This window comes from Peromyscus maniculatus, chromosome 13 (genome assembly GCF_049852395.1).
Source record: "Peromyscus maniculatus bairdii isolate BWxNUB_F1_BW_parent chromosome 13, HU_Pman_BW_mat_3.1, whole genome shotgun sequence".
Taxonomy (NCBI): domain Eukaryota; kingdom Metazoa; phylum Chordata; class Mammalia; order Rodentia; family Cricetidae; genus Peromyscus; species Peromyscus maniculatus.
Window position 1 is genome coordinate 30461017 of NC_134864.1, and position 10600 is coordinate 30471616.

Consider the following 10600-nt stretch of genomic DNA (forward strand, 5'->3'; position numbering starts at 1 on the left):
GGAGTGAGCCAATTCCATCTCCAAAGCCAGCTTGGTATATTTGGGAATTTGGGCATACCTTCTCTTACTACTTCCTGCTGGAGGGGGGCGCTGTATCTTATGGGGACACAAAGAAAATTTTAGGCTTATGGGGTAGTCCGTGAGGCTGTATTGTCTGAGCCAGTTGCCTTGAAATGGTTCTGGATGTTGGATCATCTGGGCCATGGTGTCATCGGAAACCTTTCAGGGGGTCTTGGATGGTCAAACCTGGTGTATCTTAATCTGGAACAAATCCATAGCCTCTGGCTTTCTGTGGAAACAAAAGCAGAGCCTCCTTTCGAAAGCAACATATCCTTACATCCAAATTTTGAAGTCAAGGTACCTTTAAAGTATACATTTTGGCATAACTTAACAGCTTTTATAATTAAATTTTTTCAGTTATGAATATTGACAACAACATAATCTAGATTCTCTGTGTGATAGTCATCTTTACATGGCTTATTATCTTTACTGTTTTTTAAAGACTTTAAAAAACTATTTGTTTATATAACGATATATATTCTTTTTTCTCTCTCTTTTAAGCCTATGTATATTTTTATATATATTGTAAACTATTTTATCTGAATTAGTCTTATTGTAAACCTATTGTTTTAAATTGTAGCATTCTAAGACTGAAACAGCACTGTGGCTGTTGGCTCTGCCCATTTTAGCTTTCCAACATGGTGGTGGTACGGTTTTTTTGTCAGCTCTGGGAGCCATCAACTTTTAGAAATAGTGGGTCTATGTTTCTATCAAAGCAGCGTGTAGCCCAGAAACCTCTTTTTGTTTTGTACTAGCAAGGGCTAAATCCACCATTCAGCTTAATGTGTTATTTGTAGAGGCCTCGTTCCTGCCATAGTGTAGGTCGAGCATGCACGCCAGGAACCTGTCATAGTAGATAGTACCTTAAATATGCAGGCTGCCACTAACTTGAAAGAGACAATTAGGAACTGTTTTTAGCTCCATTTAAGAATCTTTTTATTCAGGTGTTAGTTGGAAACTTTTGCCCCACGTTGGGTGCCATTTGTAGCAAGAGTTTTCTCTCCGGATCCCACCAAGCCCTGGCAATCCAACAGCCCACTTATAAAATAAACACACAGACACTTATATTATTTACAAACTGTATGACCATGGCAGGCTTCTTGCTAACTGTTTTTATATCTTAAATTAACCCATTTTATAAATCTATATCTTGCCATATGGCTCGTGGCTTACCAGCATCTTTACATGTTGCTAGTCATGGCAGTAGCACAGTGTCTCCTTCACTCAGCCTTCCACTTCCCATAATTCTCCTCTCTCCTTGTCCCACCTATACTTCCTGCCTGGCCACTGGCCAATCAGTGTTTTATTTATAGAGAGTACATACTATATTATATTTGTCTTTCTGGGTCTGGGTTACTTCATTCACGATAACCTTTTCTTGTTCCATCCATTTACCTGCAAATTTCATGATGTCATTTTTTAACATCTGAGTAATACTCCATTGTGGAAATGCACCACGTTTTGTTTATTTATTCTTCAGTTGAGGGACATTTAGGTTATTTTCAGTTTCTGACTATTTTGAATAGAGATTCAATGAAGATGATTGAGCAAGTGTCCTTGTGGTAGGATGGAGCATCCTTTGGGTATGTGCCCAAGAGTGTTATAACTTTGTCTTGAGATAGATCGATTCCCAATTTTCTGAAAAACCACCACATTGTCACTTGTGTTTTTGATCTTAGTCATTCTGACAAGTATGAGATGGAATTTCAAAGTAGTCTTGATTTTCATTTACCTGATGGCTAAGGATGTTGAACATTTCTTTAAGTGTTTTGCAGCCATCTGAGAGTTCTCTGTTAAGAATTCTCTGTTTAGATCTTCATCCTATTTTTTAATTGAATTATTTAGCTTGTTGATGTCTAGTTTCTTGAGTTTCTTATATAGCTTGGATATTTGCCCTTTGTCAGATGTGGAGTTGGTGAAAATCTTTTCCCATTCTGTAGGCTGCTGTTTTGTCCTAGTGATAGTGTCCTTTGCCTTACAGAAGCTTCTCAGTTTCATGAGGTCCCATTTATTAAATGTTGTTCTTAGTGCCTGTGCTATCAGTGTTTTGTTCAGGAAGTTGTCTCCTATGTCAATGAGTTCAAGGCTATTCCCCACTTTCTCTTCTATTACATTCAGTGTATCTGGTTTTATGCTAAGGTCTTTGATCTTCTTGGACTTGAGTTTTGTACAGGGTGATAGACATGGATCAATTTGGATTCTGTTTGATAACATCCAGTTAGACTAGCATCACTTATTCAAGATTTTTTTTTTCCTTTGTGTAGTTCTGTCTTCTTTAGCAAAAATCAGGGCCCATAGGTATGTGGATTTATGTTTGGGTCTTCAGTCTGATTCCATTAATCAACCCTGTCTGTTTTATGTCAATAGCATGTGAATTGTATTACTCTAACTCTGTCGTGGAGCCTAAAGTTAGGGATGGTTGTACCTCTGGAGGTTCTTTTATTATACATGATTGTTTTAGCTATTCTGGGTTTTTTTGTTTTCTATATGAAATTTAGTATTGTTCTTTACAGATCTATAAAGAACTGTGTTGGAATTTTTGTGGGGATTCCATGAATCTGTAGATTGCTTTTAATAGGAAAATGATTTTTTACTGTTAATTTTTCTGATCCATGAGCATGGGGGACCTTTCCATCTTCTGAATTCTTCTTCAGTTTCCTTCTTCAAAGGCTTGAAGTTTTTGTCATACAAGCCTTTCACCTAATTAGTTGTTAAAAGCAAGGATTCCTACAAAAATAGTGAGCTCCCTTTCCTAAAAAAGCTGTTCAAAGCAACAAACTATTTTGCCAGGAGTCAGAATGCCTATGTCCTCTAGTTTACTGTGTTAGCACTCTACTATCATCCTGAAAACCAAATAACCTATGTAAATGAAGAACAATTTCATTTACATAAAAATTCTTTCACAGTAGATAATATTTTAATCAATTTTAGTTTTTTAATTGTTTTTAATCTTTAAAGATTGTACATTAAATCCTTTGATCACTGTAACTTTTAACTTCTAAATTTCTGTGTGTGTGTGTGTGAGTGTGGTTTGTATGTGTGTGAGTGAGCATTATATGTATATGTATGTTGTGATGTGTGTGTACATATGTGTGTGCATGTGTGCTATGGTGTGTGTGTGTGTGTGTGTGTGTGTGTGTGTGTGTGTGTCCCCGTCCATTCTTAAGCCATCTAAGCAGACCCCTTTGAAGCTGACACCCATGTTTTGGATATGTAATATTTTAAATCTTTCTCTCTTCAAACATCCTTGCCTAGACCTGAGTTATATACTATCCTTATCTCTATTTAATAAACTCATTAACATTTCTTTTTCTGGCTTATATTATAGTTCTTTTCTGCAGTAGACTCAGTATCTGCCTTACTTCAATAAGGTTCCCATGACGGGGATACTTTCTCTGTCTGAGTAGCAGTGTGTGTCTGGGGCTTTCCAAAACAAAACAAAACAAAACAAAACAACAACAACAACAACAAAAACTAAAACTAAACAACAACAAACAATTATAATGATCATATACAGGCCTCTTCTCATTATTTCCTGAAAACCAAAGTTTCACAAATGCTGGTGTAGCACTTCCATTATGTCAAATAAGTAATCTAGAGATACAAGAGGGAGTTTAAATTTATATGGAAGTCATATGCCCTTTACGTAAGGGACTCAAATTTTCTTGGGTTTGAGTAAATTCAAGAGTCCTAGAACCAATCCTCCATGGATTCTGTAGGATGACTGTGGATGCTTCCTGTATGTCCAGTTAATCTAGAAACATTTCCAAGTACAAGAACTATAAAAAATAGTACGCTTAGTGAATTTTGTATCTTATCAAAGCAATCTCTCCAAAAGCTAATATCTCTTTTTTTTCAGTTTTTATCAGTTTTTATTGTGTCCTTGAAAATAAAACTATAAAAGCACTTCCAACTTGATTCAAAATAAAAACAGCAACAAAAATCAAGCCAAAATTTAAAATTCTCACCTGGTACCTGCTGCCTTTTTAAGTTTGGGCAGGCTGAAAAAAGTTTGTTTTTAACACAGATAAAATAACCTTCATTTTTACCTCCCTTCATTTATGTGTAATCCTACTACATTTTATAAATTGTTATAAAGGCTTTACACTGTTTCCAGATTTCAGATTTTGACATTGTTTTCAATATGTGGCAAAAATACAACAAAAATTTAAATGTGATGGAATCAATGTTATGATAAACAAGTTAATATCCTAACAAGAAACCAAGGAATCTAAAACATTTTGTGACACTATAAAGTTATTAACTATACACAGAATATGTCCCCTATAAAATGTACAAGTAGATCACTAAAAAGTCTAACCTGGTAAACATTTTTTTTTTCTAATACAGAATATACTAAGTCCATTGTGGTAACAGCTGTCTGCCTCAAAATAATCTAATTATAGCACCCAGGGTCTGTTTTAATGCAAAGTTAAATGTTTGTTATTTTGGGGATTATCTGTTTGTCTGAGCCAGAAGTTAACAATTTAGTAATTAGTCTAGTATATTAATCACTGCACAATAAATCTGCTTATCACAGGTTTTCTTCATTATTTGTAGTCATGGGATACAAATACTAGATAATTTTAAATGGCAGACAACCATAAAATTATTTTTCTTTGATAGTGTATTGTTTTGTAATTACATTAGTATATGAATGGTATGAAATATCGCAATACACCTCAAAATGTGGCCATACTGTAATGATTCACTAGATTGTGCTCAGTAGGTACTTACTAAGTAACTATTTTCCAATTATCCAGTATAATGTTTTGCCCACAGTAAAGTTTCATTCAATAAATGTCTGTTGAACATACTGTCTAGGCAAGAGGTGAGAAAGAGATGGGCCCTCATGGTTGGATGTCAAGTATAAGTGGAATTAACCTGGGAAGGAGTGATTAGATGTAAACTGCACATGGTATACAAGTAAATAAATTCAGATGCCAACAAAACAAACAGTTAAGCCGAAAATACTGGCACTGGAATAAACAAAGGCAAGCCTGCCAACACTGGCGTAAATGGAACTGACTTTTAAGAGATAATCAATAAAAACTTTATATTGGACCATACCTTTACCATCCAATTTAGTTTGAGACAGACCAAGAGAGGCACTGTTAGAGACTATGGCTGTCTTCCTTGATATTCAGACATCCTAGTTTCCAATAACTTATCATGGATCTGCCACCCATGAGTCAATATACCTGTTCATATTTAGGGATTAGTTTCCACAAGTACAAAGTTGAATTTCCTTTTATTTGTTCTGAAATGCTTACTTTCAAACTTGAAGGGACTTCAATTATTCCATGTAGTTTTCGATAATTCTTTTATCTTTTTAGACCAGAGTCAAAATATTCATACAGTATTCATACTGCAGCACCTTCCACCCACCCTTTGGTCGCTTGAACTGCCCTTCTTTGGTTCTTTTTTCTGCTTTCAGATCTTTCTTGAAGTGTAGTAAGCAGAACTGTACTGGGTATTCCAACTGCAGTTTGGTCTATCATTGTTGGAATGGCTTCGGCTACGCCATGATCTTCCAGTCGGTCTACTGTTTCTAGAACTGTAAGATCTCCTATAGTTGTAATCAAAAGAGCGACTCCTTGATCTCCTCCTTTCATAACTTCGGCTTCGAGAACGTCAATATCGATCATAATCATCATATCGTGAAGAGCTGTTTACATTCCTCCCTTCCTTGGCTTTCATTTGATTTGGTGTCTTGCGATCCCCTTGTGCGAACTGTATTTCAATTTGACGCCCACAAATCCATTTTCTGTCCAAATTATGTAAAGCATCTTCAGCATCATGAACATCCTCAAATTGAACATATGCAAATCCTCTTGGCCGTCGAGTGTAGAAGTCAAGTGGAACATAAACATCTACTATTGAACCATAACGACCAATTTCCCGCCATAAATCTTCCGACCTGGTGTTGTCGGCCACATTCCTGACGAACAGAGACGTGTTGGGGGGGCGCAGGTAGCGGGACATGACGGTGGCGGGAGTCTGGGCCAGCGGCACTAACGGGCTCCACAAACCGTCCGCGGCTCTGGCGGCGGCTCACATCCACTCCAAAAGCTAATATCTCTTACTGGAAGCTATTACAGTAGTATTTATTAGCTAATTAATAACTAATTATAAAACATGAAACATGCTTGATCCACCAAATTATTTCCCACATCTTTCCTTTAGAGTTATATATAATGCTTTTCCAAGTGCATCTATGAGGAACTAACAGCAGTGGACAGTGACTGGGAAATGGGGAACCATTGTCTTAGCAGTTGTGGGACATGGCTCCAGGAGATGGTCTCACAGCCATGCACATGTGGAAGCACTAATGGAGTTTAAAAAGACATGAAGTTGGGAGGTTACTTGTGGAAGGCAGATTGGGGGAGGATTAGGGAAATTTGTGGGTAATATTATATTTCATTGTAGAGATCAATAAAACTCTCAAAAATAAAAAAGGAGTGAAATGATATTTTTAAGTGTAAAAGACATACTGTATTGCTTTTTGGTTTGTTTTTAACTTCCAAGAGTAATCTGCGGAACTTCAAAGAATTAGCAAATGGAATTCGATTAAAATTGGATCAATACTGTTTATTCATTTAATCAAAATGCTACAAAATACCTCAAAATGAAACAGAAGTTAATTATTCCAGTGCAAGGTGTTCTATTTTACACCAAGAAACTTTGGAAAGCAACTGAACATAAGAGTCAGTGCAAAGAAAGGAAGTTATTCTGGTGACACTGTCTTTGTTATCTGTGCTGACAGTAAGATATGAGTAAGTCATGCAGATCCCCTAAGTTTTGAAGCTATTGCATTATTCCATGTGCCATTGCATTTAAATGCACAGTTTTAAAGAGAAAAAAAAATTAATTTATGAATAAAAATTTAGCAGTCAAGTTTACAGAAGGCCTTTCCCCCAGTTTTTAAAGAATATATCACCCAACACTGAGCTCATCAAACTGAGTAAATGTCAAAAGTGTCACCTATTTCCTAGTTTCTTCTTTGATTTAGATATTATAAGCTAAAGCAACTCAGTTTCCTTCCTTTGTATCTTGTAAAAATTTAACAGTACACAGGCTTCATAATTCACTGTGATCTTTCATGTTCTAGAACAAACCAATACGTTAAAACAAATCTATTCTCCAATTCTCCAAGGAACAAACTCATCTGGAAATCTGAGGACATCTCAGGTTAAAATGTTCTGTCAGTACTTCTCTTGCTCTCAAATACCTGCATTAATTAGTGTTTTTAAAGCTAAGTAAGTCATATTTCACAGGGGAAAAAGGCATATACAAAGGAGGAAAGCTTTTTAGATAAAAATTTCAGTAGCCTAGGAAAAGAATTTTCTAAAAGGAAATGCAAAACATTCTAGTATATGTTCTTGAATTAGTAAGAAAAATGAGTATGTTTGTTACTGTATTCTAAAGTTCTACCTATGCGCAATCAAAAAAGATAGCAAGTTTAAATTTATTAGGTCTAGATATTAGTGTGTCTTTGTCAGGACAGTGATTGAGAATGACGTATGTAGAAAATGAATCACAGTACAGTTAGTATTATTCTAAGATTTTAAGGCATCTGAAAGGTAAATAATGTAAATATCGTTAAAATCAACCCTGTGAAATAAATGTGTTATGCATCAGACTTCATGATTTATCTGGTTCCTTTCAGATCTTATTCTGTGACTTGTCTTGGAATTTGCTAAGGAATGCCAATTATGACTTGGGTTTCCCTCATGCTTACAATCTCATTGCTATTCAAACAGGCAGCAAATATCTCTTGAGTGCACTGGCCATCCAGCCTAGACAAATGTATGATTTTCAGGCCCCAGTGAGAGATTCTGCCTCAGATACCAAGGTGGTGGTACTTAAGGAATGTCACCTGATATTGACTTCCATCCTGGATACACGAGCCTTTACACATGCACATGTGTTACTGCACAGATGCATGCACCTTCATGGACATCTTCCCACCATATACATATATACCACAAAAATTCTTTTTGACACATTAATGTAAAATGCAAGACAGAAAATGTCAGGTTGTACCTAGAGCTTAAGTGTATGTTTGCTGAGAGTCTTTTAATTAAATTAAATACTTAAATTAAAATGTGGATGCTTGTATTTATAGAGGATTGTAAAATACTTAAGCCACATTGAGAAACAATGCTTTTAAATTAGGCAGTAGCAAAAAATGTCCTTAATAGAATATTTTCATGTTATATTGAAAAGTGTTGCACTTAGAAATTATCCATAAAAGAGGTTAAATTTTGTCAAACTAAAAATATTTAAACTTTATACACATTATCATCAGTCATACTTTGTCTGAAATGGTTTTAGATATAAAGAATTAAGGTAGAAATATATAGAAGCTTTTTTGTTAGTTCTAATTTAACTTGTGCTGAGGATGCTAATAGCAGAAATGGACTGTGGGTTCATTACTGTACAAGCCTTACTCAGACAAACACTTAATAAGCCACTCTCTGTGACTATAAACACAGATACTTTATGGCTTCGCTCATTTATTCTATAAAGGCCAAATCACTAACAGGACGTGAATAAATTAATGTAATCTCCTTTTATGCTGTCCATATCCGTGACACATGAAGAGCTATCTCTGAGGTTTTCCTTGCTCATTATTGTACTAATTTCCTCTTAAGCTTTCACAGTGTCTTGCTCTATTTTCTGACAGGAAGGCAGCTGAGTCTAGAGGCTTGTGGTATACAAAGGAGAGGAGTTGTGTTTGTTAATTCTCTCTGAGTCTTGAAGCACATTTGAATTCACAGAGATTGAGGAAACATCCACAGAGCCTGCGAGGGTCTGCACCAAGTCCTCTGTGTATATATTGTGGCTTCTAGTTTAGTGTTTTTATGAGATTCCTGAGTGTGCAAATGAGTGAGTCTCTGTTTCTTGTGCCTTCTCTCATGCTTTATTCTTTATGTTTGTCTGTTTGGTCCTATTCCAATGTGTTCATTTCCATTTTATCTTATTATATTAATGTATTTTTTTTATTAATGTATTTTATTATTATCCCTTAGAAGCCCATTTGTTTTCTAATGACAGAGAGGAAGTGGATCCAGATGAAAGGCAAGGTGAGGAGGAAATGGAAGGAGCAGAGGGAGGGAAAAAATTATCTAATCAGGATATATTGTTTGAGGGAAAAAAATCTATTTTTTTGTTTTGTTTTGATTTTGGTCTTTGTTTGTTTTGTGTTTTTTCCACTTTATTGAAATTAGGTAACTTTTATCACACAATATATCCTGATAACAGTTTCTCCTCCCTCTACTCCCCCTAGTTCTTCCCCACTTCCCTTCCCCTCTGGATCTGCTACCTTTCTGTCTCTCATTAGAAAAGAACAGACAATGGGGCTGGAGTGACTGCTCAGGAGTTAAGATGACTCAGTGGTTAAGAGCCCTGGCCACTCTTCCAAAGGACCTGTGTTCAATTTTCAGCACCCACATGGCAGTTCACAACTGGCTGTCACTCCAGTTCTAGGGGGATCTAGCATCCTCACATAGACATACATCCTGGCAAAATCCCAGTGTACATAATAGATAGATAGATAGATAGATAGATAGATAGATAGATAGATAGATAGATGATAGAAAGATAGAAAGATGGGTAGAAAGAAAGAAAGATAGATAGATAGATAGATAGATAGATCTTTAAAAGAGAAAAAGAACAGGTTTCTAAGAGATAATTATGGAACATAACAGAATAAAATATAAAAAGATAAAACAAATCCCATGACATTGAAGTTAACAAGGCAAACCAACAAATGGAAAAAAAAGACAAAATACCAAGAGACAGCACAAGAATCCAAAGACTCACTTGTGCACACACTCAGGAATCCCATAACAACAGCAAACTGAACACTATCCTATATATGCAGAGGACCTGGTGCAGACCCATGCAGGCCTGTGTTTGCTGCTTCAATATCTGTTGGTCCATATGAGCTTTGCTCAGTTGATTTGGAGGGCCTTGTTGTGGCGTCCTCTATATCCTTGGGCTTTTAAATTCTTTCAACCTCTTCTTCCAGGGGGTTCCCTGAGGGCAATGGTGGCACAGAGCTTGTGGAGTAACGAACCAATGTCTGATTTGACGTAAGGCCTACTCCACAAGATCAAATCCATACCTGACACTATTTGGATGACCAAGGGCCAGATACTATCTAGCCCAGAGATCTACTGATCTTATGAAAAAAAAAATAGGAGATCACTTCGTAAATATAACATCAATAGCATAGACACCGAGAGAAAAAATTCAATCAATGGGACCTCTTGAAACTGAGAAGCTTTTGTAGGTCAACAAGGCAAAGCAACAGCCTACAGAATGAGAAAAGTTCTTCACCAACCCCACATCTGACAGAGGGCTGATATCCAGAATATATAAAGAACTCAAGAAACTAGACATCAAAATGCCCAACAGTCCAATTAAGAAATGGGCTATAGAACTAAACAAAGAATTCTCAACAGAGGAAGCTCAAAGGGCTGAAAGACTTTTAAGGAATTTCTCAACATCCCTAATCATCAGGGAAATGCAA

General features: G+C 36.2%; 1 pseudogene; it reads right to left on the minus strand.

The window, feature by feature from the left end:
* Window positions 1-3908: 3908 nt before the first annotated feature.
* On the minus strand, window positions 3909-6045 carry LOC102928166 (serine/arginine-rich splicing factor 10 pseudogene; annotated as a pseudogene).
* Between the last annotated feature and the right edge of the window lie 4555 nt (window positions 6046-10600).